General features: G+C 44.7%; 1 protein-coding gene across 10 annotated transcripts in view; it reads left to right on the forward strand.

Annotated features, from left to right (window-relative positions):
- Nucleotides 1–11,229: 11,229 nt before the first annotated feature.
- Nucleotides 11,230–24,089, forward strand: part of PHF20 (PHD finger protein 20) — a 167,206-nt gene continuing 154,346 nt past the window's right edge. For 2 of the 10 annotated variants that reach the window (XR_005587655.1, XM_039497710.1), the window contains exons 1-3: nucleotides 11,230–11,403; nucleotides 21,444–21,499; nucleotides 23,935–24,071. The gene's annotated coding sequence lies outside the window, so the exon portion shown is untranslated. Of the gene's footprint in view, nucleotides 11,404–11,554; nucleotides 11,720–18,127; nucleotides 20,871–21,443; nucleotides 21,500–23,934; nucleotides 24,072–24,089 lie in introns of those variants that run through there. The other 8 variants (XM_039497709.1, XM_039497711.1, XM_039497702.1 and 5 more) reach the window with 7 other exon arrangements.

Consider the following 24,089-nt stretch of genomic DNA (forward strand, 5'->3'; position numbering starts at 1 on the left):
AGATAAGACTCTGGCCCCAGTCAAGGACACCGCTCACAGCTAAGACTTGGCGAACAGCCAAGAAAAAGGGGGGCTTGACTGTGCCCAAAAAGCTATGAGAGCTGCAAAACCCTGCCAGGCACTAACGGAATGTGTTAGCTGTCTCTTCTCACAGGTATGGAAGAGCTGCCCAAAGACCCTAGCAGCCGTGCCACTCCTTGGAACCAGGAGACTGAATCTATGCACAGGCCCACCAGCGAAAGACTGCTTTGGCTCCATGCTAGAAAGGCCCTTATCAAGTCCTGCTGATCACCAACACCGCTGTGAAGTGCCACAGACTGACTGCCTGGACCCATAATTCTCACTGCAAAAAGACCCCTTCACATCAGGAGAATTCTCCTACTGATGATTGGCCTATGTCTTTTTCTAGCTCCATTGTGCGTTCTGGACGGGGGGGGGCAAGGTGGAGGGCTGGTTAACCTCTCCCTTGTCCACTGGCAGCCCCCATTGTGTCATTGGATTCTTTTGAAAGAAGCAAAACCACTACAGGGTGATGTGCTGGTGACCTTTCCCCCGTAGGAGCTGAACCATGACTGCTTCGGGAAAGAAGAAGAAACACTCATATCACTGACATTGCCAAAGTCCAGGAATTCCTGACCAAAAAGGACATTGAGAACTGACCCTGGTGAAGAAACAAAGAATTGTAAACTGGCAGGATGAAATTTGTGGGACTCCTGCTGGGGAATGTGGTATTGATTGGATTTTGGGGTTTATTTTACAGGTTGCGCCCTGTGTTTTGGATAAATCCTTCAGTATGTATTGCCCTCCCTAATTGGATTGTAAATGATATTGCCCTTATCCAGTTTCCTTTTGTCGGAGCTCCGCTAACCCAAGTACAGGCTGGAGTTGGTGAGTTACATGTCATTTCCGCCATTAGTTTTATGACCCAGAAGCTACTGGCAGAGATGGTATGGGCTATTACTGAGGCTGGGAAGGCATTGCAGTGGGAGCTAGTACGTTTAAAATCCTGAATGACCAGCTGATGGCCATTCAGAGTGATCTTGAGCACCAGACTTGACCCACTGCCCTTATAGACATATCAGGAGTACCATCCGATCTGTGGTCATGAAGATATACTTGGACACTTTCTGGGTGGAAGTGTGTATATTTACAGTGCTCCTTCCAAGCATTTGGACCGGTTAGGGTGGGTGTGGGCTCCCACATACCGAATCCTGCCGGGTCCATGGGGAGGATGAATGTGGAACTAATTACCCCCTCATTACTAACCCCAGCTCCCTAGAGCTTAATTGCTTTTTGTCCTCAAAGTTTGAGAAAACTCAGCCAAAAGTTTGAGTATTCTCAAAGGGGGGAGTTGTTGGTGTCACTAGGCATAAATTTAGGTAACTCGGGAGAATGGCTTTGGGCCTATGTGACCCAAAGTACCTTTATGTAAAGTGCTTTTGTTAGCCTTACTAGATTTTTGTAATTTTTTGTGTTATGTGCTGATTACTGGCAGCTGCAAGGCTGCTTGATACTAAATGTAGCCAATGCTAAATAAGATAGGCGGAAAGCAGATGCTGTAATTAAAGTTATATGCATGAGAATGTAGCCCCCACGGTGGGAAAGTACAGATAACTGTTCACAGAAGAGACCAGAAGGGTGGGGGCTAGTTCAGAAGCCCACCCTCCTAGCTAAATTGGTAGTGGAATAAGTTTGTGCCCAGGATAGGGACGATTCAGCGGGGAAAAAAAAAGGATCGGGCCCAGGCGGGCAGACAACAGACAGAGAGATTGGAAAACAGGTTGGAAACTTTTGAGGGTGTAGTGGGAGAAAGAAGTAATTAAGCATAAACATGGGGATTTCAAATACCCAGGAGGATATTTGGAATGGTGATTTGGATTGGTAAGTGGCTGTTGGGAGACAAGCAAGTGGTTTAAGGAAAGAGCAAGTGATTTTTAAGGAAAGTGAAAAGTTAACTCTGTAGTTGCTGGAGGGAACAGCAGTTGAACTTTGTAAAGATGCTAAAGAGAAAAGTTTTTGGTGTTTTTGAAATGTTTGTAAATAAATTCAGGCGAAGAAATTAGTTTGCAATCGTTTGGCTATGAACAATTTTGTTAAATTAATTAAAGAATGTATACAGTGCTATGTAATTAAAATCGTATTAGGCTCTAAGGGCACTGTAAGTGGTGATGTTTTCTTTTAGTGTTTAAAAGCAGAAGTTAAAAGTAAAGAGCAAGCCAAAAAGCATCTGTATTAATGTTCCCCTGTTTTGCCTAAAATTAACAAGGGTATTTGTATATTTTAAGTAATGATTGACTGCCCAGAAGGGGTAGACCTGTTTTTGTTTTTTAGATAATCAAAGAAAACTAATGCCAGCTGTACAGCATTCAACGTACCATGATTTACTGGCATAGTCAAAATTATGTTTTGTGTTCTATGTTCTGTTTTGTGGTGTTTGTTTTGTGGCCAGAATTGTTGTGTTTAATATTTTTATGAGATGGTTTGATTAGAAATTAAGCGGAAGGGTTGGATTGAAATGCAGATACTGGTTTTGTTCAATTTAGAATACAAAGTGTTTGGTTATATAAGAAAAATGTGATAAAAAATGTATTAAACTTTAGTGTAAGTAAGAGAGAAACTTTATTGGCCAAATTTTTTAATTTAGAATGGTTATTAAAATTTGCATACCAACAGTCTTGGAAAGCAAGGATATGGTTGTAAGAATTTTGAAGGTATGTGTTGTCAATTGCAGGATAATATGCATAAGCTTACGCATGATTATAATCCTTTGTGGGACTGGCTTAATGGCTTTGGCTGGCCCACTTGGGTTATTTTTCTTCTCCATACGGGAATAATTGTGTTGGGAGTTGTTTTTTGTTTTTTTTTGCTTGCCCTGTTTTGTATGCCTTTTGCAATAAAATTTGGAGCGGTTTGTTGAAAGTCTCTTTAAGAAAAGAGGGGGAGATGTGGGGATATATCGTCCCTATGCTGCCTTGGTGGAAAGTTACAGCAGCAGGCCACAAGGACAGAGGGGTTAGATAAAGTTGTTGTGAGAAAGTAGGGAGCTAGCCAGGAGGAGGCAGGCGCCAGATGGCCTGGCTGGGATCGGTTTCAAGGTGATAAACAAGACCATAATTAGATGGATTGCATGGGAAATGGGGAACCAGTGAGCAAAGGGCCATGCATGTGAAAAGCGTGTGTATCGGACAAAGAACCAATCAGCAGCAATGTGATGTTGGTGTGTCTGACGTTTGCTAACATGGAGAAGCCTATATAATATGATGCATTGTACACAATAAATGATTCTGCTTGCAATCATATTGGTTGTTGTGCTTTATCCGGCCCGCATGAGATGCAACAGCTATACACAATGATACTCCAAACTGACCACCGAACTGACCACCAAATTTAAGTTGCACGTTTTTCCCCTCAGGTGAGGGCTCTGGGGTGGGGCTGGGGATGAGGGGTTCACAGTGCAGGAGGTTGCTCAGGGTTGGGGTGCTGGGGGCACAGGGCTGGGGATAAGGAACCCGGGATGCAGACAGGCTGCCCCAGGGCTAGGGCCAGAGAGGATTCCCCCCCACCCCGTTACCGGCAGCAGCTAGCTCCAGGGGAGGGACCCCTCCTCTCCCCCCTCCCTGCAGCACACTCACTCTGCACCACAGTCACTGCACATGCTCCTAGGGACTCTCTCAGGTACAGAAAGCCCACTCACCTCCCCTATGGTGGGTACCAGGTGTCACGGAGTCCCCGGGCGCTGCTCTGGAACTGCTCCCCACCAAGCCAGGCAGGACTCTGGGGAGCCTCCTCTCCCTCGGAGCAGACTGTCTGCAGGGCAGGAAGCTCATACGGCTTCACCTCCTGGGTCTCTCCTTGGAGCATTCAGCATCCTCTGCCCCTCCGTGCGCTTCCCACAGCGAGCCCGCCCCAGCGGGGTCCTGGGGAAACCACAGGGTCCTGCACCCCCACTTCACAGTCAGACGTGACTCTCAGCCAGCCAGTAAAACAGAGGTTTATTCGATGACAGGAACAGGGTCTAAAACAGAGTTTATAGGTACAGCGAACCAGACCCCTCGGCCAGGTCCATCCTGGGGGGCAGTGAGGCAGGACCCTCCCCCCCCCCCATCTGCACTTCACTCCTCGTCCCCAGCCAGCTCCAGACTAACCACCCCCTCCAGCCCCTCCTCCTCTGCTCAGCCCCTTTCCAGGCCAAGAGGTCACCTGACCCCTTTGTCTCCAACACCTTCAGCCGGCACCTTTGCAGAAGAGGGGCCCAGGCCATCAGTTGCTAGGATACAGAGTGCTAGGCATTTAGGTGCACTGGCCTTTTGCTCTGCAGCAAATAACTGCATAGGGGACACTGAGGCACCAACACAGTATTCAGAGAAAACATTAAGAACATTCCCAGTTCGTCACAGCGAGGCGGGGGGGGGGGTTGCCATCATGTGTGGCCTCCCCACCCCTGCTGCTGCCCCAGGGGGGCGGGGGAGAGAGCTCCCAAGCACCCATGTGCCTCCTTCCTTCTCCTCTCTCCCTCTTCCCCTCCCCCGGTGCTCCAAGAGGCTGCCGGCTGCTGATCTCTATAGCCTTAGGCAGAAGCAGCACAAACAAAGGAGAGAGTCACTGGCTGTTTTCTTTCAGGCAGGGAAGCTCCGAGGCGGGGGCAGGCAAGGAACCCAGCTCCAAATATTGGTGGAGCAGAGCCCTCAGCCTTGAATATTCCTGGGGCTTAAGCCCCTTGAACCCATATAAGTTCGCGCCCCTGCCTGGGGAAAAACAGATCAACTCACAGAGAGAGAAACCTCCCCCCTCCCCTCTCTGCCTGGAGATAAGCTTGTCTCACCACCGAGAGAGAGTTTCTTAGCCCCCTCCCCCTGTATCCACAGTAGAGGGATTTAATCAAATCTTTATAGAAATAATTTATTAAAAGAAAAACAAGAAAATACAGAATCTCTATGAGTCCAAGCTGGACACTCATAGGGTATAACCTTGCTAAGTTCTGGAGAGAATCCTCTCTCCTTCTCAGTACAAACAATACAGGCAGAATTAAGAATAATCAATAACAAACACACAGAATTGCAAACATAGGATTATTAGATGAGGACACAAAGTACCTTTCTAATACTCACTATCTTGACTAGAAGAAATTAGTTCAGAAAGGTGGAAACTTGTAGAGACTTGATTAAAACATCTGGACCCTTGTAACTCCAAACGGCTAAGAACAACACACACACAAACAGAGAGAAAAAGTTCCCTCCTAGGAATTTTAAATTCTCTTCCCTGATTGGTCCTCAGGTCAGGTGTTCACCAGGTACTAGGTGTTAACCCTTTACAGGTGGAAACTTAACCCTTAACTAACTATTCATGACAGGGGTATTCCCCTATTGTTTGGGCTACTGGGCCTTACCCCACAACCCTCTCTCCCCAGTTCTCCAAGTCCCTTTGTGGCCTCTGGCTGCTCTTCAGCATCCTTCCTCCCCATCATAGTTCTTCCCAGCGCTTTGTAAGCCAGGGCCCTCAGGGTGGGGACTGGCCTCTTGATCCAGAGCATCTCTTCCCCGATAGTCCAAGAAAGTTATTTGGCCATTAAGCGTCTCTCTATAAGGGTGACTAACTCATCATAGGGGGAGGGATAATTTTGGGTAACCCATCCCTGTAGGTCAGGCGGTAGTCTCCTCATGAACTTGTCCAACACTATGATTTCCATAATTTTCTCCAGGCCATGGGTCTCAGGGAGCATCCACTTCCGCATTAGACTGATCAGGTCAAATAGCTGGGACCTTGATGCTTTGCTGTCCCGGTACCGCCACTCATGGAACCTCTGGGCCCTTATAGCTGTCAGCCCGGATCTCGCCAGGATCTCCACCTTCAACTAGGGGTAATCTGTAGCTGCTTCTGCTGCCACATCATAATAGGCCTTCTGGGCCTCCTCACACAAAAAGAGGGCGAGGATGCTGACCCACTGGTCTTGGGGCCAAGCCTCACGTAGGGGACTGTTCTCTCGAAGGTGAGGAGGTATGCCTTGTCATCATCTTCTACTGTCATCTTTTGTAAGTAACTACTAGCCCGTAGGGACCAGATTCCATCATGGCCACGCATCAGAGCAGTCAGGGCCTTCAGCTGGTTCACGGCCTCCTGCAAGGTGGCTTGTTCCTGGGCTGCCTGGGTCATCAGCAGTTGATTTGTTTACTGCTGAAGATCCACCAGCTCCTGTTGTGCAGCCATCTGGACCCTGGTAGCCTCTTGTTAGGCTACCATGGCCTGTACCAGCACCCTTACTACATCGTCCATTGGAGGGGGTTGTGATTTATCTTCCCCTGGGATGGTTTGCACAAAGTCAGATCCCACCTCTAACACCATATGTGGCAAGGCACCTCCTTCATTGGAGGGGGTGTGATTTATCTTCCCCTGGGATGGTTTGCACAAAGTCAGATCCCACCTCTAACACCATATGTGGAAAGGCACCTCCTTCATCTCGCCCAACCAAGCACTTCCGCCCCTGACGATGGCGGGCCTGGGGTAAATTAGCCCCACCCCTCTCTGGGCAGCATTCATCCTATCCCCTTCTGTGCTCCTTTGGCCGTATTTCCTGGGTAGGCCTTAGGGTAGGCCTATTGGGTAATCCTCTACCAAACAAAAGGGAATAAGTCCCATAAAAACAAAAACAAAGGATGATACCTTCCCCTGCCTCCTTGCTGGGGCTGGGTGTTGCCCTGTAGTCTGCCCCCGGGTGTCAGTCCTTCCCCTTGCAGGCACTCAGGCTTGTCTGCGTCCCCTATGGGGAAGCTTACTTCCCTGCTGCCACTAGTCTGGTAGCGGCTTGTCTCTCTCTCCCTGTCCCTCATGGTTTTAAAAGGTCTCAGGCAGCCCTTAACTGGATCCAGGTGTTCCTAATTGCAGATGTCTGGCCTGACTTTGTCACAGCTTGTCCAGCTCTATGGTAACCGCAAGGATGTGTAGGGTGTGACTTGCTCTGGACCCCTTATTACAGGGGCTGGGCCGATGCCCACATTCTTCACCAAGTGTATTGGGTTAGCAATGGTCCCTCCCCCTCCGGCTCAGTGGGAGGCCACTCCGCCTGACTATGTCTCTGGGATGCCACCCCTTATCAGGGATTAGAGCTCCAGCTCTTAGGCAAGGCAGGGCCATGAAACGGTCTAGGACAGTGGTTCTCAAACTTTTTTTTTTTTTTTTGCAGACCACTTGAAAATTGCTGAGGGTCTCGGCCAATCACTCAGTGATCTTTCCAAATGTTGTTTGTACCATTAGCTAACTATTGTAAAGCACTTTGGATAAAAGTGCTATATTAAAAAAAACTTAATAATAATTCACTTTTTTTGTTCTACAAATAAAAGCACACAACTCATATTTTAATATCAGTAGTCTCGCCTTTCTAATGCGATAGATGTACCCTCTCTCCCCCACCACAGCAGCCCTGGAGCTGGGAAGGAGGGGAGTATCTCCCGCTCTCCCCCGCCACAGCAGCCAGAGAACTAAGGCTGGGAAGGAGGCCCGTCTCTCCCCAGCAGCCACAGCCCTGGAGCTGGAGAAAGTTGCCTCTTTCTCTGGCCACTGCAGCCCTGCACATCTCAAATTCCCCCCGCCCCTCTTCTCACCCCATTGCCCCCTCCCACTCACCTCCTATTCCCCCCGCAAGGCCACCACCTTGCCTGCGCAGCTCCACTAATTAGGTGGGTGACCCTTCATTTTCTTGTGTGCAGCCGCCCAGGCACGCACCTTAGAGAGAACTATCCACAGACCACCTAAATGGAGCTTGCGGACCACTGGTGGTCCACAGACCACAGTTTGAGAACCTCTGCTCTAAGTGCTTCAACCAAAACCACAGTGTTTTAGGAAAAAATATAAAGCAGATTTATTAACTACAGAAAGATAGATTTTAAATGATTATAAGTAGCAGGCATAGAGATCAAAGTTGGTTACGTAAGAAATAAAAAATAAACTTGCAGTCTAAATTCTACAGACTAAGTAAGGTTTGAATCAAACAGTCTCTCACTCTAATGGATGTTTCAGGGAGTTTACAGTTTTTATTACACAGACTGAATTCCCTTTCAGCCTGGGACCAATCTCCCCAGTTCAAAGTCTTTGTCTTCCACGAGTTGAGATGGGGGAGTAGAGAGGCCAATTGGTGATGTCACTGTCCCTTTTTTATACTTTCCTCCAGCTGCTAGAAAGATCCTTGCTATGTCACATGAGTTAGGTTGCCTCCACAGTGTACATGCCCTCTGAGGAGTCTCTGGGATGGGCTTTGGGAGTCTCTGGTATGGGCCATCAACACATATCTGGCTGGTCCTGATGTAAATCTATTTCATTAGATGCTCCTTTGTTGCCACTGAAAGGCTGGCTGTGGGCGCCTCCCAACCTCATGACATATTTCAATAACACACACAGCAATAGTTCACAACTTCAGATACAATGGTAACACACAATTCAACAGGATAGTAATGTTCAATAGATCATGACTTAAATGATACCTCACAAGCATACTTTGTATAAAACATATCATAATCATATCGCAGTGGTGAATATGAGGGTTCCAGGGTGCTATTTTGAGGTACAGAATGTCACAGTAGCCCCTCAGAAGTTCCAACTAGTGCCAGGGCTCAGTGATGAAGAATCAAGGACCCTCACTCGACTCCTTGATGGCACTCTGCACCATATCCAAACAGGGGAGAAGCAAGTCTTGAAAATCTCTGGAAGAAGTCCTGCAATGATGCTGGATTCCAGTAGATTTGTTTTGTCCACCTTCAATTCTGTCATTTTCCTAACCAAGGAAGTCCACCTCTTCACTATAATTGAACCGCACACCTACAAACCCAGACAGCAGTTTGAAATCTTTGTCTCCCTCCTTAAACCTTCTCCCTCCCCTCTCCCACTTCTCGCACTGCTTAGGAATTTGATGACTTTTGCACAAGATCAGACATGAGCTCTCCACAGGGGTGTTGGAACAATTTGTATAGTGGGGATGCTGAGAGCCATTGAACCAAACTGTAAACTCTCTATATACTGGAAACCACTTCAAGCCGGGGTGTGTGTGGCAGCACCCCTAGTTCTATCACCCATGACTCTCCATTCCCTTACCTTCTACCACACTCTCCTCCTCCTTCCCAAACACTGACACTGTTTCTCATTTTTTTCTCCTCTAAGCCCTCCACCTGCTCCTGTGTGACCCCATCCCAAGCGTACCTCCCCAGCCCCCATTCTCCCACATTTTTCTTCAGCACCTTGGATCCTTCCGTTTGTAATCAGGGCCGGCTCCAGGGGTTTTGCTGCCCCAAGCAGCTAAAAAAAAAAAAAAAAAAGCCACGATTGCGATCTGCAGCAATTCAGCGGGAGGTCCTTTGCTCTGAACGGGAATGAGGGACCCTCCGCCGAATTGCCGCCGAATACCTGAAAGTGCCACCCCGCTCCGGAGTTGCCGCCCCAAGCACCTGCTTGATAAGCTGGTGCCTGGAGCTGGCCCTGTTTGTATTACAAGCATGCTTCAGTCTTCCTCATCATGGAATAATTCACCTCTGACCACATCTGCCTCTGCAGCTATCACACCATTTCCCTTACACCTTCAGTCTTATTGAACATGCTTCTACAACCACTACCTTAAGTTCCTCTTCTCACACCTTTTCCCTCTCAATCCAGTTTCTGCCTTCTGAACTCCACTGAAATGACTCCCAATATAATCTCAAATGACCTCTTCTTGGCCAAACCCCAGGGTTTCTGCTCCATTCTCATTCTCCTTAACTGCTCAGTGACCGGTGACAGCATTAACGACTCTACTTTTAATAGTTCTATCTGTTGCCATTTGAGGCATTGCTCTCTGATTGTTCTCTTCTTTCTTCTCTGATCAGATCTTCAGTATCTTGTTTGGTAGGTTACCTTTCCTTAGTCCCCAGCCACCTTTCTCTACACCCTATCTCTAGGTGCTTTCATCTACAAGCATGGGTTTTGAATGCCATCTTCATGCTGAAAACTCATAAATCTACCTTTCCACTAAAAAAACCCCATCTTGGACCATCCGATTCTGCATCTTAGCTTGTCTTTCTGATGTTTCCTTGTGGATGTCCAGCTTAAACTCAGCATGGCCAAACTGAGCTTCTGATCTTCTCTCACCCAAATGTTCTCCCCACCCCATTTCTCTGTCATCATGAGTAACACCACTATTCTCTCCTAGTCAATGAGGCCTGTAATATGAGCATTATATTAAACTTAACCCTCTCTTGTGATGCACACATCTAGGCTGTGTCCGATTCCTGTTGTTTCTTTCCACATAATATTTCTAAAATTCTGCCTTTTCTATCTGTCCAGCCAACCAAGGCTCTTATTCAGGCCTCATTATCTAATGTCTTGATTATTGTAATCTCTTCCTGGTTGAAGACTATTCAAAACACTGCTGATGGGATTATGTTCCTTGCTCCATGCGCCAACCATATCATCCCCTATTTTAATTTGTTCCACTGGGTTCCCTCCTCCACTACTTCAAACTTAAGCACCTTGTCTTTACCTTTAAGGCCTTTTGCCATGTAGTGCGACCTTATCTGACAGATCAACTAATTTATTGAGACTCTGACCCCTTTGCTCTGCTAATTAGAGCCTCAGCAAAAATTCTTGTTCATTTTTTCAGCTGTCTTCATCCAACCTACTCTCACTTTGTCTTTTTTGCCCATTTTCTGTGCCCTAACACCTAGATTGTGAAACAATACAAGTATGAGTGAGAATTTATTTACAACAGGAAAAACTCAAAGGATGGTGGGTGGAAGGAGTCTTTTGGGTCAGTGCCTTTATGGTGCAGGTGGGGACTCTGGGTCCTGTGTTTCATGCACTTAGAAGTCCCAGGGCCTGTAGGGCCTGTGTCTTCAGGGAATGTAGTGTGCTGACGTGTCTGGGATACAAGGTGGCTCTTTGGCCAATCTCTTTAGGGTAACAAGCAAGGGAAACAGGACTGTCAGGCTTGTGGTATCAGGGGGTCAGAGTGTTTTGGGCACTGGTACTAGCTGGGACTATGCCAGCTGCCTTTCTGGATGCACAAGTACCTCTGGGAGCAGCAGGAACCCCGCAGAAGGGAGGGACCTGCCTAACACGTGCCCAAAATGGAGGGAAAAGGAGACCTGTGTGAGTGTTCCGCCCCGCCCCTTCCTGCCCGCAACACAGGCCCCGCCCCTTCACCTGCACCTCCCCAAGTCCCCGCCCCTTCTTCGGGACCACTCTCTCTACTCCGCCCCATCCCCTCGCCTGCTGGCCCCGCCTCCTCCCCTGAGATCCCGCGCCAGCCCCCTCCACCCTCGCGGCGGCGCCTCAGCCGCGGCGGCCATTTTGTGGCGCTGCTCGGTCGGTGGTGCTGGGCTCGCGCGGGGAGCGGGGCCCGGGCGGCGATTAGGTCCTTTCTAACCCTTTTTCCGTACAGATTCCTCGGTAAGAAACCGGCAGCGTCCGGGCCGGGCCCGCCTCTCAGCGGCCCCCTCCCCGCGCGGCTGGGCCCTGTCTCGGGGGGAGGCCGGGCCCGGCACGGAGCGTGTCCTCCCAGCCGCACAAAGGGGGGAGGGGCAGGGACTGGGCTGAGGAGGCCCCGAGGCCTGGGCGGCTCCTGCCCCAGCCTGGGGCGCGGGCCCCAGCGTGCCCGTGTCTTCGCCCGCGCTTGCAGGGCTCCGCTGTCGCCCGGGGCCGTAGGGCCAGAGCCCGGCCCCTGCGCCTCTGAGCTGCGCAACTCGGAGCGGCCCACGCGGTGGAGGTGAGTATTTGCGCCCTGCAGCGCAGGCGCTGGCGGGCCCGCGACGCGAGCGGGCCCGGAAGGGTCCCCGGCTTAGCCCGCGGAGACGCCCAGCGCCGCCTGTAGTGCAGCCGCCCTCCGCTAGCACTTGTGGCCGCTGCGAGTCGAGGTGGCGCGCTCGGGTGGGCGTGGAGTGCCCGTGGTCGCGGAGCCGTGTTTTCTTCTCGCAGACCGTCCGGCGGTTTCCGCCCCTTTGTGCTCCGGGCTGCTGAATGTGAGCCCCGGCGCGGGGCTTTGGCTCCAGGGGCCTTGGAGCGGAGGATGGGAAACACGAGTGAGCTGAATACTGACTCGCCTTTAACGTGCCAGCGTCTTGGGGCGCTTTGTAGACATGAGTGACGGCTCCCTGAGTGCGTGCAACGAGTGTTCTGCTGCGACAGTGATAACAAATTAACGTCAAGCTTGTATGCCTTTGGGAGTGGGGGGCAGAAATAAAAGCAAGGGCACTATTAAGGTTGTGATGGTGATGTGTGTACCCTCATAGGCCAGTTGGATACAAGGTGTAAGCACAATACTTATTGGTGAGCTGACTACAGCATTTGTGGCAATCAAATTCTTCTCTGTGGTTCACATTATCACACGGTTTCACTAGTAGGTGTGTGTCAGAGGATCCTCTGACACACTTTACCTGTAATTCATTCTGGTTTGAATAGACCCACTTCTCAATAATAGCAAATACAACAAACAGCCTCTTTTAGACAGACTGGTTACCAGAGATTGTTGGATATGGGACAGTTGTGGGCATCTTTCAGTGAGGGTGCCTGTAGGCTGTGGGTCTCTAATGTACTTTTGTTAGCATTGTTGGCTTTATAAGAAACCACCTGCTCTGCTCTACTGTGAGGTGAGACATCAAAGTGAATGTGTGGCCTTGGTGAAACCGAAGCTGTTCTGGAAAGGTTATAAAATGTCCATCAGTTCTTAAGGAGAAGAAGGCAAAAAATTAATAGGAAACTTACTGTTTATCACAAAAATAAGGAATATGACTTTTTGAAAGATGTTTACAAAAACTGGCATTTACTTTAATCACTAACCTGCTAATAGTTGGTTCACTAGCTGGCTACCACTTCAGCTTTGCATAAGTTTGGTAAAAATAAAGAAAATGGTCTTCAAAATAAGTCCACAGAAAAATGCATTTAATTATGTTTAAAGGGAGGAAAGCTCAGACATATTTGTTATACAGTATTACTTAGTGTTCCTGGAATTGAGTATTGCTCCACCCCCTACTTCAGACTAATAGGTTAATTGGGTCTGTATTGAGTTCTCAGTGCTAGAGAGCCTGGGTTCAAATCATTGCTTATATCCCCACCCAAAAAAAGTTGGATTACAGACTCACTGGGACATCTGGCAGAATTGAATCTGTTCAAGAAAGTCTAGAAACACACATAGGTCAGAATTGAAGTGTATTGGTAATGCTATATGGGAAAGCAATACATCTCATTTCACTATGGGCAGTTTTGAGAGCCAGCTGAGAACCCTCACTTTTGAGAACCAGCTTGACCATGGAAAAATAGCTCCATGTCCCCAAATTAATATGTGCAGCATCAAATGTTATGCAGATCCTGAAAAATAATTTGAATTTGTGTATAAAAATCACAACACTGATCCAAAATAAAGTTATACACGAGACTGGGTAGATTCAAACAGGATCTTTGAAAAATCCATGTTCTAGATGGCTTGGGGTGGTATGTGAAGTTTTGCAGAACATGTCTCTGTCATGCCATAGGTATTACCTCAACATATTTTTATTAGTCTCTTAGTTTCTGGGTAATTGTACAGAAGTTCACAACTAAAAGTTTTTGAGAAATGCTTTGGGTGACCTGGGATTCTTTTAGTGAAATGTTGCTTGTGCACAAAAGATCTGTTCTAAATCTGTACTTAAATAGCTGTGTTCTGGTGCAAAAGTGGTCAAGTTGTTGCATCTTTTTGTGTGTTGTATATAGCTGTTTGGAAGCACAGAGCAAAGTCCTCCTGATTTGGGGTTGTCTGGTGTTTAAAAAAAATCTTCATTTAAAAAAAAAGTGTTGGTTCTGTTCTGGAGATGGGTGTATTGGTCAACTTAATCCAAGTGATCCAAAATCTAATTTGTGGGAGTTCAGTTTACATTCCCTCTACCCTACCCTCTTTTAAATTCTGTTGTTCATGGGCCAGGGATAGCTCAATGGTTTGAGCATTGGCCTGCAAAACCCAGGGTTGAGAGTTCAATCCTTGGGGGGTGCCATTTAGGTATCTGGGGCAAAAAAAAAAATGGTTGGGGATTAGTCCTGCTTTGAGCAGGGGGTTGGACTAGATGGCCCCTGAGGTCCCTTCCAACACTGATATTCTATGATTCTGTTTACTGAGGGCCTTTTGACTGTCTTTATCTTAATCAGGCTGATAGTGTATTGTTCTGGATTATAAACAATTGGTTTTCTTTAAAAAACAGTTTGTGGATGAATGTAGACCGGGGTCAGCAACCTTTCAGAAGTGGTGTCTTATTTATTCACTCTAATTTAAGGTTTTGCATGCCAGTAATAAATTTTAACAGTTTTAGGTCTCTTTCTATAAGTCTATAATATATAACTAAACTATTGTTGTATGTAAAGTAAATAAGGTTTTTAAAATGTTTAAGGAGCTTCCTTTAAAATTAAATTAAAATGCAGATCCCGCCGGACCAGTGGCCAGGACCCGGGCAGTGTGAGTACCACTGAAAATCAGCTCGCGTGCCGCCTTTCGCACACGTACCATAGGTTGCCTACCCCTGATGTAGACAGTATTTGTTCATAATAGGCACAGCCTGTGTTGAAACATCATAAGAAATGAAATTAAACTCTTGTCATATGTTCACTTTCTTCTTAACATACCTTCTCCCAGAGAGACCATTTCTCACACTATACAGTACTTTGAGCTATCAAATAGTTGCTGATGAATAGTTACTTGGAGATCTTTAAGCCTACTTATTGACAAAAGTTCTGTCAAATCTTCCAATTTTCTTGGTCACTTGTGAGTCCTCAGAATAGAACTTTAATAATCTTGAATTTTAAGCAATAGGACGTGGACCTGATTTTTATATTGGGTTGTAATTAGATTTGTAGATCTGTAGCCTTCATTCTAGGAGATATGGGTTCACAGAGTGTTTCAGTAGTGTGTGGAGACAAGTGGTGTTGCGAAGTGATGGGTCTCTAGTGTGTGGATTTATTTTTAACTTCGACTGTTCTTCATGGCCCTTCTAAGGATGTTGATATATGTAATTTTTGGAGTGATTGCTCAGCAAAAAGTATTGTTTGCGCTCAAGGTCATCACTAGAACTGTATACTATAAGCGAAAGGGTAAAATTTTACAAGTAGAGTTTGAGGAATTGAAACTTCCATTGAGAAAGTAATACCCTGAAAAGTAAAAGCAAATTGGATATGTCAGTTTTTGTGTAACATTAATTCTGCCCGTTAATCTGTATTCTTAGGGCATAATTGTGACTTGAAGACTTAGTAGTTTATGATAATTGCTCTTGAACAATTCAAGTGACACATTTAACAGAAGAGATCAAATTTTGCACACTTATGGATATTGTATGCTTCAGCATAGTATATGGTCTCAGACTTGAGCCTTCTTAGTGCATAGTTCATTGTAGATTGCTGTTGTTTGTGTGGCATCTATTTAGTTTTACCTCCTTTATTCCTTGTAATCTAAAACTTGTTTTGCTTGGTTGCCTACAGGATTGTCTTGACTTCTGCTACTTACCTTGCAAAAACGGATGTTTTTCTTTATTTTATTAGTTTTTGCAAAAGATTTTGATTTTAAGATTTCATTGTATTTGTCTACACATCAGTAGTTATGTATTCGACACCTATAAAAACATTTGAATGATAGGTGTTGATAACTGCTCAACAATTAAGGTTGCTTCAGGATTTTCCTTTTAATGGGAAACTTGCAGTCTTATTGTTCCTAACAATGTCTTAGGTCAGAACAGAACTAGAAGGTCTTATTATTCATACAACACATGTCTTATAATACAAGTATGTAGGAACAAAATCAGAAAGGCTAAGGCACAAAATGAGTTACCTTTTATGTCACTTGCTAAGTGTAATAAATACATTTGGAGCAAGAGGAAAAAGACAAAGGAGATGTCATCCATTATTAGCTCTCCTTCCTTCCTACATCAAGGAAGCTCTGAGGTGTTTAATGCCTATTTTGCTTCAATTTTCACTAAAAAGGTTAATGGTGACCAGATACTCAGCATAATTAATATTAACAACAAGGGGGAAGGAACACAAGTCAAACGGAAATAACAGGTTAAAGAATATTTAGAAATTAGATATATTCAAGCCAGCAGGGCCTGATGACATTCATCCTGGGGTACTCAAGGAACTAGCTAAAGCAATCTTGGACCTGTTAGTAATTTTCTTTGAGATCTCCTGAAGGACAGGTGAGGTCCCAGAAGACTAGAGAAGGGCAAACAGCACTAGTCTTTAAAAGGAACAAAAAGGACCTATGGAATTATAGACAAGTAGCCTAACTTTGATACCTGGAAAGATACTGGAACAAATTATTAAACAGCCAGTGTGTAAGCACCTGCAGGTTTGTAAGGAATAGCCAGCATGGATTTGTCAAGTACAGATCGTGGCAAACCAAACTAATTTCCTTCTTCGACAGGTTACTGGTCTAGTGGATAAAGGAGGAAGCTGTAGATGTGAGATCTTGATTTTTAGTAAGGTATTTAACAGTCCTTCATGATATTCTCATAAGCAAACTAGGGAAATGTGCATCCACTTTACAGTAATTTAATCTAGACCACAACTGATGGAAAGACTGTATTCAAAGAGTAGTTATCAATGATTTGCTGTCAAACTGAGAGGGTTTAAATAGTGGGGTCTTGCAGTGGTCAGTACTAGGTCTGGTACTATTCAGTGTGTACATTAATGACTTGGATAATGGAGTGGAGAGTAAGTTTTAAAAGCTTGTAGATGACACCAAACTGGGAAGGGTTGCAAGCACTTTTGGATCAGATTTCAAAATGTCCTTGACAGAGTTTAGAATTGGTATAAAATCAACAAGATGAAATTCTGTAAAGACAAGTGCAGAGTACTTCGCTTAAAGAAAAATCAAATGCACAGCTATAAAATGAGGAATAACTGGCTAAGTGGTAGCACTGCAAAAGGATCTAGGAGTTATAATGGATCACAAATTGAATACAAGTCAGTGACGTGATGCTGTTGGGGAAATAGGCTAATATAATTCTTAAGTGTATTAACAGGAGCGTCATACGTTAGACACAGGAGGTGATTGTTCCACTTGGTACTGGTGAAGCCTTAGCTGTAGTATTGTGTCGAGTTGTGGATGCCACACTTTAGGAAAGATATGGAGAAATTAGACTGAGTTTTGAGAAGAGCAACAAAAATTATAAAAGGTTTAGAAAGCTTGACCTATGAGGAAAGGTGAAAAAACTGGCCATGTTTAGTCTTGAAAGAAGACTTTGGGGGCACCTGATAAGTCTTCAGTTAAGTTAAGGGGTATTACAAAGAGGATGGGGACCAGTTGTTCTCCATGTCTGCTAAAGGTAGGCAAGCAGTATAGGCTTCCAAGGGAGGTTATGGAGTCCCCATCACTGGATGTTTTTAAAAACAGATTGGATGGATACCTGTCAGGGATGATCTAGGTTTATTTGGTCCTGCCACAATGCAAGGGGCTGGACTTGATGGCTTCTTAAGGTACCTTCCAGCCCTACATTTCTATGGTTTTTCTCAAATATTTATAATCAATAAAAATTGCATCTGTGTATAGTTTGTCTTTCGTAAATTTAATTCCTATTGGTGGTGATGGATTCTGTGCCAATGTTGTCCTTGTAAATATTTCCTCTTTGAAATGCCTAGGTGATCCTATTTTATCAGCATGTGTGGTAATTTAGGATACTGAGTCAGTGTAGGTAACGGTGGCAGCTAATAGGGACGTGCAGGATTAACAGCTACAGCTCTGAGTGTAATATTGCTGCTCCTGTGTGCATCCATGTGTTCACAGGTTTGAAACATTTTGCTGGTGTTGTCTGAGTCTATACATGCACTGTATATGCCTTTGCATCCCTCCCCACCTGAGGGCATATAGGGGAGTGCAGGCCCCCTATTACTGCTCTGTTCCTTTACCACCCATGGCAATGAAATGGAATTCATCAGTGTCTTCCCTGTTCCTTGTAGCAAATTTACCTCACAGATTTCCTTTAAAAAAAAAAACAAAAAAAAAAACCTGTCCCACTTTGTATTCCTTTAGCTAGTTTTTCTGTATATTTTCAAAGAAAAAATATCTACCCTGTCGGTAGTTTTTTCTTTTTCCTCCGTTGGTTGTTGATTGCTTGGCGAGCACCATGACTTGTTTTCTCACTTTGTGGCTGGTGTTAAAACCTTGGGCTGCAATCCCTGTTGCTCCTGCAATGGCAACACTCAGTTCTTGTTCTGCAAGAGAAGGGAATGTGCCTAATTGATATTCGCTCTGGTGGTCCTTCTATAACAGGATCCTCTGAGCTAGGTACAGCCCCATCAATGGTAAGGAAAGGTGGCATCAGATTCCGAGCATCAGACTACTTCCACTAAGGGATCTTGCTCCTTTAGTGCTCCCACAAGCCAGAACTTGACACATTTGATCCTGTGTCACTGGGATGGGTGTGGTGGGGTTAGCTCCCTCTCTGATCTGCTCATGGTCCCCGAAGCCAAGCACATTAGTATCTGTGCACTCTGCACTGGCTCTTGTTGCCACATTAACCTTGGCACTGAGCTCTTTAGGCAGAACAGAATGTTGTTCGAAAGGTGACTCAGTGCCAGTTATCGTCCTCTCTTCCAGGGAAGAAGAAAAACGCGTTATGACTGTCCTGGGCAGCACATCTCAGGACTGGACGTAGAATTGGCTTATGCCGTGGAGGCCTGGGTTTCCAGGGCACCATTTGCCTCAGTGCTATCATCCCTTGCATTGGAGGCATTACCAGGCTCTTTTCCTGTGTCATCTGTCTAGGTGTTGATACCCCTTATACCAGTACTGACCACATTGGTGCCTTTAGTGCTAAGATGCTCTGATCATGCCATCTGAATGTTCCCTAATCTGGGGAGATCTGCATCACATTTGACTTCATTTATTCTTCCTCTGTGGCATTCTTGGAACTCCTGTGTGTACAACTCCACTTAAGGGGTTGCGGTCATTCTTGTAGTCATCCAGAATTGACATTTGAAGCCCACTGTACAGTTCCCCCTTTTAGATAATCTGATGGTCCTCTTGACTCTTCTCAGGTCCTACAACTACACCAGGGGCATCCCCAGAGCGTGGTGGTATGGCGTTACCAGGAAATTTGTGCTCCATCTACCTTTCCTGAAAGAGTGCCTCACTATTAGGTCTCCTCAGAGATTACCTAGAACTTCTTCCCAAGTCAGGTCTACTAATGGACTGGCCAAAGATTTCATTAGGAAGAGTGGAAGGTTCCTGATGAGGACCTTAACCCAGATTCAGGGCCATCTTGCCTATCATTGTCTCCTTATGAAACATTACTCCTAATTGGTGTCCTTGCAGTGATTATAGGGCATTGCAAGACTACACAGAATTACTGAACACCAGTTATCGAGCAGTTGGTGGAAGAAGAGGATACAAACTACTTGAAAATTTGCAGTTAAAGTAGCTAGGCGGGGTAGCTGTGCTGATTGATGAGGGTGTTCTTGGACTCTTGAGAGGCTTCATCTGCACCCTTTCCAATATTCGCTGAAGTCAGCATTCCAGTCCTTAGTCTCATATGGACAAGGATCTCGTTGTTGCCGCCATCCTTTCCTCTATGAGGTGGTGGATAAACCTGGAGACCGTCTGCAAAGGGGGTGCCCTTTTGCTTTCCTTTTTTCTTCAGCGATACAGGTAACAGATGTTACCACATAAGGATGGAGATTACACTTTGATCATTTTGCACACTCAGGGTCTGGGGTCTTGAGTCAGCTCTTCACATAAATATATTAAAGAACAGGGCAGTCTTGCTTACAAATTTCTTTCCTTTACTGAAGTGTCAGTCTTCAGATACAATACATAGATCTTGATCTCCCCTCCCCTCTGTGTCAGGAAGCAATCAAATTTTGAAGCTGATGGCGTTATTTGATGCTAAACGTGACAGCCCTTCACACACATCGGAGCGAGCAGTAGCCTAGCAGTTTACTGCATCAGGCAGTACACAGCTCATCATGTGTGGTGCGTGGAGGATTCTCTGAAAATCCTTTTCTGAAGGTGAGGTTCTCTTCAGGTAGTCTTATTCTGGTTGGTGGCAAAACACGTGCTGCCTATTCTGCCCCAGAGAAAGGGGGAAGAAGTCTAGGTTCTCTCCCAGATGCCTTTCTTGTGTGACTTCCCCACTGACTCCTCTCATCCTCAGTTATCAGAAAGATGAGACAAATTACAGCCACAGTGACTTTCACAGCTTCTTCTTTGGTGAGACAGTTCTGGGTTATGGATCTGCTACATCCAGCTCGCTGTATGACCTCTCTCACTCCTGAACATCCCAGATGTTCTGTCTCAAAATCAGGGGAGGATCCATCACCCCAAGTCTCTGTATCTGACACATGGAAGTTGACTGGCTGAGCATAATACTGAGAGACGCTGCTCTGAAGAAGTACAGAACATTCTTCTACAAGTAGGAAACCACTTTACTAGATCTCTCTCTAGGATGATGTGGAAAGATCTTCTATCTTGGCCACTAAACAAGGGCTTGGTTCACTGAAAACTCCTGTCCCCAAAATTCTGGACTCAGTAAAATTTTCAGAAGTGACTAAGTGACTTAAGCTCCTGAATGTCTGTCACTTTTGAACATGGAAGTTGGTATAAAATTTTCAGAAGTGCCTATCTCCTACACCTCAAGCAAACGCACCTTTACTGTCAGGTCAGTGAGTCTGTCTAGCTGCCATATCTGTCTGTCATCAATTTGTAGAAGTCCAAACAGTGACACTTCAAATGTAATCTTTAATTGGTGGTTGCTTTAGCAGATGAGATCTATGAGACAGTGGGAGTGAAGTATAGGGGGGACTGAAATAGGGAGTTGCTGCAGGAAGGGAAAAGAAGAATTGCTTTAAGAAGAGTTTGCTGCTGTACAAATTCTCTTTACATGGACTGAAACACTGGACGATTTAAACAGGTATTTAGAATCCAGAGTATGTTAGAACAGATTAGATTAAAGGGGTGTCAAATTCATTGTGGGGAAAGAGTCAAATTCCATTTTAAAAGTATAGCTCAGGATATAAGTTTAAGACCCTGCACTCCTGTTTAGTACACAGTAGAATTTTAACTAGTAACAATGGGAGGGTTGTGCAAAGATCAAGGGTGGAAGATAGGTATTCTGTAGTAATTAAGCTTTTCGTTAACGCTCCCAAAGCTCTTCTGCGGTGGTTGGCTCACCAACTGAGAGGCAGTGTGGACAAAACAACTTCTGTTTGGTAAAAGATAAAGTAATTAGTGTAAGACTTCTGATATTTAAAGGCATACAAATACAAAATAAAGTATATACATGGTATGTCTTTTAACAAGGATTGCACTGAACAGTTACTAAGCCTCAGTATTTACAGTACTTTCTCATTTAAAAGTTGGGAATTCCTGAAGGTGTTAGCTGTATTATTTGGGGACTAAAAGTTACTCCTTTAGGTAACTGTTTTTCAGAACTTTAAAATACCTTTGTTATAGCACTGATATGACTTTTTTTTCCTTCCTGCAGTCATAGGTTAAACATTTGAAATGTTTTCAACTATATAAGCAACAGGTCTTTTCTAGGTGAGTATTATAATCACATAAGTTCAGCTCTTTTATAACAATTCAGTAGTACTGCTCTTAAATTTCAGAATTATAATAAATACCTAGTTTGACTCTTTTTATAGTCTTACCATAAAAGATCTGTCAGTTAATATTTCTCCCAAATCAGACAAATAATGTTGGCATTTTTAATATGAAGTATACATTGTTTCAGATGCAGATTTGCTTTTGTAGACATCATGGCAGTTTGAATAATACAGAAGTAGTAGTTAACTTATTCATAGTATATTCTAACGCTTCTATTTAGAAAAAAAATTTCACCTAGCTCATTTTATTCTTGGTAAAATTGAACAAGCAAGCTTGATTTTAAGGATTTCTGCTTTGCATTTTTAATTCACACTCACATTGTGGGACTTCTAGAAAGTATTGACATAAGATTAGAACAACTAACTTCAGTTTAGCCAAACATTTAATATATTTCTGAAGAGATTTTAAAACAAAATCCATAAATGGTGGTGAGTACACCTTCCCTTTAAATCACTCTTCGCAATTCAAGGAGAGGAGGATTTCTTTTATTTTTGAATTCCTCTTGTTTGATGGATTATACCTCCTGTTCCTTAATCTTCACTTCCAGATTGGTCCCAGTCCCTGCATTCATAGTTCTCAAGTGTCCTTCCCTCCCTCATCAGGGTAAGAGGCAGGGAGGGGAAGGAAGAGGTTGACTTCCTCACAAATATCCTGTAGTTTAGGGAAGGTAAACTGACCTGGGAGCTAGGGGACCATGAATTCTGGTCTCTCACCTGATTTCTGTTCATATTTCTGGAAACTGGAGTCCTTTATTGGGCAGGCACTCATACCTTGTTCTAGAAGGACTGGCAAATACAATCATTTTTCCTCATTACACAAGTAGGTTAACAGAGTTCACATTGTCTGTGATAAGCAGGATAGTAAGAAGGTTCCAGATTCAGTAGATCCAAATCTTACTCACTGAGACTCACTGCCTCTCAGAATGAATGTGCCAAATCTATGGATTTAGCTATCCTGTCTATAACCACTAGATAACATCTTCCTTTCAGATCCTGGAATAGATACCCAGGATGAATATCAACATCCTACTGCTCTTTAGCAACTAATTGTGTAACTCCCAGGCAAAATATGTGGCATCCTGTTCTAGTGGCTAGCTCACATAACAATAGATTAATGTTTTTTTAAAGCCATTAGTGACTATTGTGATCATCTAGTCTGACATTCTGCATAGGACAGGTGAGAAAATTTCCCCAAGTTATTACTGCATCAAGCCATTACTTGTGTTTGGACAGAGTTCATCTTTTGGAGATGAACTGATGGGGAGTCCATCATATGCTTGGTAGTTTATTCAGATAGTTAATTATCCTTATTACTGGTTTGATTGTTTCTTGTTACTGCTTTAGCTCAAGTGATAGATGTCTTGATTGGGGATCTGAAGATACAGGGTTCAGACCTCACCGATAACTATATTCATTTTCTTCAAAAACAAAGAAACCCTGGTTTAATAAATTGCACGGTGACAAAACATGCTTCAGTTTAGGGCAAAACGTGCAATAAGAGGTGTGCTTCATGCCAGCAGGGCCAAGGGACACAGCCGGCAAAATCTGGCTGCTGGAGCACAGGCACACACCCGGCTGTTGCAGCTACTCCTGGGTGTAGTCCATTTCAAGAAATGCATAAGAAGCTGTGGAGTGTTTTGGGAAGCGAGTGACATTGCAGGCTTCCCCTACTGTGATTACCTGCCACTATTCCTTCCATGGTACCTTTCTTGAAGATTATTTCTATCTCTATGCCTGATGTGACCAAAGTACGTAAATATGTGCCTATTGATTTCTGATGAGTCAGCTTCTCTCCAGTAATACTTCTAACACAATTGTTTGTGTTTTCCATCCAGAAGATAAGATGCTCAAGTCTTTGCTAGCACCACATCTCAAAGACTTCAGGTTTTTCTTTTTTCAGCAGCATTAGTTTTCCAGGAGTCACATCCATAAGTTGCTATGGAAAAAAATAAGGTTTTCACCAGTCTAACCTTCATATGTTTTGAGATGCCACACTTTTGCAAGGGAGGCAATGGCTGGGTGAGCCATCCCTAGTCATCTTCTGATGCAACCCTAACTGTCATTAAATAAAGGTTTTCTTTTGTTAATAAACTGCTCTAGAGTTGCAAAGTGCATTTGGAGGCATAAATATACTTTAAGGTAACATTTTCACAAGCACCGATATGATTTAGGAGCTTAAGTTCAACTGGCTTTCAGTGGGTGTCTAAATTACTCTTGATGGGACTAGGGAGCATATGTTATGTGCATGTGAAAATTTTACGCTTAATTGTCACAAGGTCTTTAGGATTGTAAACATTAGGTGGTGTTTAGGTAAATACATTGTGTCATAAATAGTTGTCTGATATAGACGTTGCCTTTTCTCATCTGCAGGTGTGCATTTCAGGACAGCATGGCTGTGGTTATCCATTTGCATGGTTTTCTGATTGTGGTGGGGGACCATGGACATTCACCACTTCTCTGGATTGACCATTCCTGATGGGACTTGCATGTTGTAGGGGGTGAATTGGGTGAGGCGTTCTTCACTT

Source organism: Mauremys reevesii, linkage group 13 (genome assembly GCF_016161935.1).
Source record: "Mauremys reevesii isolate NIE-2019 linkage group 13, ASM1616193v1, whole genome shotgun sequence".
NCBI lineage: Eukaryota > Metazoa > Chordata > Testudines > Geoemydidae > Mauremys > Mauremys reevesii.